Genomic DNA, 6,029 nt, shown 5'->3' on the forward strand with positions numbered 1-6,029 from the left:
TATATTGAATCTGTATAAAATGTTCAAAACGACGTATGTAACAATAAGATATTCTCTTTGTTTACTTTCTCTTTTGATTATTACGGCACTCTTAGCAATCCTTCTTTTCAATTATTTACCGATAATAATAACTAAAGCTATCATCTTTTAATCTGCTCTGGAGAAATGACCGAAAAAAGCAAGAATATTTCGCAATAATCGAAAGAAAAAGCAAACAAAGAGAAACTCTCATTGTTACATATGTTACGCCGTTTTGAACATTTTATACAGAAATATGTTGCCCAAAAAGAAAAGACATTGGAAGTTACTATTCGTCAAAATACAAAAAACGGTTTAGGTATCTGACGAACATTGTCCTAGTAGAGTGTTCCTTAAAGTAATGCAAACGTAATTATTTAATCTTCTCCGCGCAGTGCCAGGATCTGAGGAAAAAAAACTAAAAATAATAGAGAATATGAAATATTTGTGTCAATGTAAGATAGATCTCCGAAAGCCTACTTACCTAACTAGAAGCTATAGTGCTGTTAGAGGGCGGAGGTCAGGGCCGGTGAAAGAGGTTGGTACGGTGGGTAGTACTAACCACCCGAAAATTCCAAAGGTGGGTAATTACCCACCTGAAATTTCGAGCGAAAAACAACGGTAACTTTAGTATTATTATTGTAATTCGGAGTAATAAATAAGATCCAAATTATAGAATGCTAGTTCTCAAGGTAGAGCGAGGATGTGAATTTTTTTAACAATATATTTATTAAGATGAGACTTGACAAGGATCATTTGAGCAAGCAGAAATCTTTTAGTAACTTAATTTTCCCCTTCCAGTCGAGCTTAAGCATCTCGTCAATGTAAACCACTCAAGTCTCCGATATACCGGAAAGTACCGATAAAGGTATTTTACCCTTTACTATCCGAACCGGCAAAAGAAGAATGCAGTAGAAAGTAACAACTTCTGGTAGCTTGACGAATCTAATAGTAAATGGTAGAAGTGCTTTATCGGATTTTTTCCGGCAGATGTTTAAGCTCGACTCCTTTGGTATAAAGTGAAAGCTAGGATACTAAGATACTTGTCTCGTCTCAGCTTCTATATTTTCACATAAATAAAATCACTCAAAATCTTTTGACATAGGACTACGTTTATGTTTTCTACACCGGTGTGCAAATTCAAAATACAGAAAATAATACCGTACAAACAGGTTTTGAACATTAATATCTCAATCATTTTGAATTGATTTTCAATATCACAAACACAAACATCACACAAACTGCTTGGAAATATTTCTACGCATATTTCAGATTGGAACTTCAGTTAGGAACGAAAATCATTGTCATGGGTTCTTTTAGCAAATAAGACAGTTTCGTCTGTAGACGGTTTTCATAAGATTTCTGGGTTTCAATTACTCATACAAAACAAGATTCTGTATCGAATAGACTCCATCCTTATAAAATTATTTGTCAATGACCTGAACATAGACTTCAGTTATAGTGATGACTGTCTCGTTCGAGCCAAATATTTTTCACTTGCGTGTCTTTTTCTGATCAGTAAAGGACAAGCAGTCACTGGGGGCTAGGTTATTGTGAATAAGGTGGGTGAGGAAACAAATTGCAGCCCAATTCGTTTAATATTTTCATTGACTTATGTCACGATGCATTGTCTTGGTTAACGGTGATTTTTTGGTTCATCTTATGAGGCTGTTTTTTTTTCAATTTCGCACTTCAAACGCATCAATAAATCAATGTAATGATCACTTTTGAAGGTACTTTGTAGCTCAAGGTAGTCGATGTTAATGATATCTCGAACACCTCAGCACCTCAGCTACCTAATACGTTTTTGGGTGACTTTTCAGTATGAATACTGGTATGACTCCGGATAAAAATAGTGGATCCATGTTTCGTCCATTACTTCATACAAACGCATTGTGAGCGAATTCGGCATCCATTTGGAAAAGATCTTTATTATGCCCAGATTTTCGTACAAGATCGTGAAAGAACTTCAACACATCTAATCTAATGAACTTTATGAAAACTTGCTTAATTTTTTTCATTTGGCCACGTTCAAAATCAGGACACCGCAAGTCTTTATTTTTTCGTTATTTCCATTTTTCATAAATGAATTAGTAACGCCGCTTATATGTAACGTCTTATATTCAGTGTTTGTGATGCTATTGATGTGAAAATTTGACACATGTTCTCTGACGGTTGGTACTTTCGAAAAATGAGATTAGTTCGACATCACAAACGTCATCTCTGGGTCAGTCCCGGGAATAATTGATCAATGCGCTATGTACATCAGCGGCTGGACTGTTCATGGATTTGATTGAAGATCGGTTGTTTCTTTGTATTCGAGGAAATGCTGGATGACCTGGAAAATTCTCAAAGAAATAATTTTGAAAATTCGCAGACACGAATAAGTTAAAACGGATCACGAAAGCCTGCTGGTTTTGTAATGAAACTAGCTGGGTAGTCCTTCGTTACATGCAATGTTTTATAGAAACAAAGCATTAAAAAAAAACGATAAATATAATTGCCGTTAGAATAAAGCAATACAGTTAAGGGATAAATATAATTTCCGTTAGAATAAAGGAGTACACTGGAACCTCAATTTACGCGCAGAGCCGGGGGTGCGTGAATAAAATTTCGCGTAAATTAAATAAAACATCGCGTTATTTCAATTTTTTCGGGTGAAAAAAGGTTTTTCAAATTTCATTTGATTTTAGTATAAATAACATGAACAATCCTACTACGTTCAATGCTTTAGCACCTGAGGACGTTCTGAGTATGTTCTGTGACTATGAAAATGCTTAAGAGATGTTCCAAGATCCAAGAACTACTTCGAGTACTGTCCTTAGGAACTACACTGTGTCACAACAAGAACTACAACGGCTAATACATTTTTTGTTTGTAGTTCAAACTTTTAGAGTTACACATTGTTTACTTGTTTATTTTTAACTGTTCCAGGTAGGTTCCCAGTCGTCCAAGAACTTCAGTGAAAACAGATCTTAAGATCTATACGAGCATGCAGCAGTTTATGTATAGTTTTTCAATGATGCATAGTCGTAAAGCTACATACTGCTCACTTCTGTATTTTTATCTTTTCTCGGAACATTCTCAACCGATCAAGAACTTCAGAGAAAACAGATCTTAAGATCAATACGAGCATTCAGCAGACCGAGAACGATGAGTTCGTTAATACACTTTGTTACACTGGTAGATCTTAAGGCCTAAGCTCCAGGAAGTTTTCGGCTGGATTATCGGTTACGTTGGTAGATCTTGATGCAAAAACATCATCATTATGCAAAAACCTTTTTTACGCGATCATCGCGTAAATTGAATCAAAAATCGTGTTATTTCAAATAAAACGTGTGAAAACAGTCGGGTAAATTAAATTCGCTTAAATTGAGTTCGCGTAAATTGAGGTTTTAGTATACTTTAAAATAGTGGGTCGTTTCCCCCGGTATGAAAATTACCCACCTGAGTTTTACATGTTTCACCGGCCCTGGCGTAGGTCCTCTGCCAACATAATCCAGGCCTCGTGGCCATAGAGAACAACCGGTCTAATGAGCGTTTTGTATATGATTAATTTCTTGCGGTGACGTACTTTACTCGATCAAAGTGTTTTTCTGAACCCAAACTAGGGCAGACCAGGGTTAAGTCGGACACTTGAAAACTTAAAGAAAAACATCTATTACAACTAGGTTTTTACCCAAGTTATTTAAAACCGTTGTGTAACCTCAACCTTCAGCTACAATTCCCAACTTGTCGCTAGGAAAAAAAATTCGTTAGTTTCCGTAAAAAGTCGCGAATAAGTGACTAACCCAAAATCCAAAATTTCCGTGAATGCGGAGTGAAACCGGACTAACATGACCGGACCGGTCTTTAAAAAATTGAAAAATCACCCATTACACCTTCAGCTACAATTCCCAATATGTGACTTGGAAAAACATGGGTTAGTTTTTGTACCAAGTCACCATGAAGTGACCAACCTAAAAACCAATATCTAGGAACCTCTGGGCTAAACCGGACTATAAAGCTAAAGAAATCAGTATATGAACGCATGACTGATGACTTTTGCATATCATTTGAGTGCGGTATGTTTTTGAAGTACTATATTCAGCAAATTGGCATACTGTGGTAATGTCTGGGAAATTCGTGTCCATCCAAAACCTCCTTGGAATAAAGGCCTTGAGGTCTACCAACGAAACCGATTACATTAAAGAGGAGGATGCTCTGGGTCACCAAAAACTACCTGGACCTAAGGCTTTATGATCTACCAACACAAGGAACTGCGTTAATGAGCTTTTGGCATTAAAAATGCCTTACTCTTCACTATATGGGGCCGGGTGTCAATTAAAAGTTTCAAAAATAGTCGCGTAACCTTTTTGTGTCATAATTTTGAACGTTAATAACTCGGTCATTTGTTGATGGATTGTTATAATTTAACAACCAATCGATTCGGAAACTTTTAACTTAAACATGTATGACGACGTCGTTTCAGTATTTCAATAGCATACTATTGAAAAAATGGTTAGAATCGACCTATGTTTTCATCCACCAATCCCCGTTGTGCAAAATGACGTCAACTTCTTGTTCGGCATAGGAGGCTTTGCGTCATGCATAAAAAAACACCGCAACGTTATGCGTAGTATGAAGAGAAATCTATAAATATAGGCTGCACAATATTTCTTTGCCTAGTCGATGCTTGACTGCGAATGAAACAAGTAGCTCGTCCAGTGAGCTGATTACTGGATTGTGTATGCGTTCGCTCGCTGGATTGTCGCTTTTGCATTATGTGTTGGTGAAATTTCCTGTTGTCTGCGCAACACCGTGTTCGCTTGAATATCTTATATATCATCAAGCTATTGAAGAACCGAATCAGCGTGATTACCGATTCTTTTGAAATATCCCTTGTATTTAGCAAATTTTTGGTCGATTTTGCCATTAAAAATGCCTTACACTTCGCTTCCCGAGGCTGGGTGTCAATTTAAAACATGCAAAACTAATCGCGTAATATTTTTCTGTCATAATTTTGAACGCTTATAACTCAGTCATTTGTTGATGGGTTTATATAATTCAACAACCAATCGATTCGGAAACATTTAACTTAAACTTATGAGATGACGTTATTTGAATATTTCAATTGCATACCATTGAAAAATTGGTTTGAATCGAGTATTTCATTTTAATTCTCTGGTAACTATCAGGCCAATTTAGAATTATCGGCGATAGATTTTTTGCGGATCTAATTTGCAGCGCTTGTTGCTCGATGATTTGTTAATGGATTTTCCTAATTTAAATTATTCCAAAGCTTCAATATTGTAAGCTTAAAAATATTTTAATTTGTCTAAAAATGTTTTAATTTGTTGATGGATCGGTGTTTTCAATTCCCATACGAACAAAACGGGACAATGTTACTGCAGAAGTTGTTGTCCCACCAGGAATTGAACGCTTCAAAAGATTCAAAATTAAATTCTGAAACTTATCTAAAAGCGGCCTCCTCGGTTTAGTAGTATAAATGAGTTCCACAGGCTCACATATACAGTTCAATTAGATGCAATATCATATACTATCAAAGATAAACTCAAAGTAAGTTTACCTGCGGTTTTACATGTATCCTTTGAATAGGAACCCTCGTAGAATTTGGTTACCCGCCAGTTTCAGTTTAATTATTATTTGCTGCAAAACAATAAACGTCTGATGACTACACGCGTTGTAACTATAACAATGTTCATTCATATGTTAATAACATCAAGTTACAATATTAACAAAATTTCGGAATTTTGTTGCGTATCCATTCCGTATATTCCTAATATGCCAAAGCGAAAATCAATGTAAGTAACTAAATATTTTATGAGGACTGTTTCACATGCTTTCTTCCTCGTATTGTTGCCATATTATTTACCGACATTTTCCGAAGATTATTGACGATTTTGAAGAAGGATTAATAAAATTACGCTATTACTGAGTGTACCGGTACAACATCTTTCGTTAAAATAAATAAAATCTTTTCTTGGATCGATTAACTGTTTATAAAATTA

Source organism: Malaya genurostris, chromosome 3 (genome assembly GCF_030247185.1).
Source record: "Malaya genurostris strain Urasoe2022 chromosome 3, Malgen_1.1, whole genome shotgun sequence".
Lineage (NCBI taxonomy): Eukaryota > Metazoa > Arthropoda > Insecta > Diptera > Culicidae > Malaya > Malaya genurostris.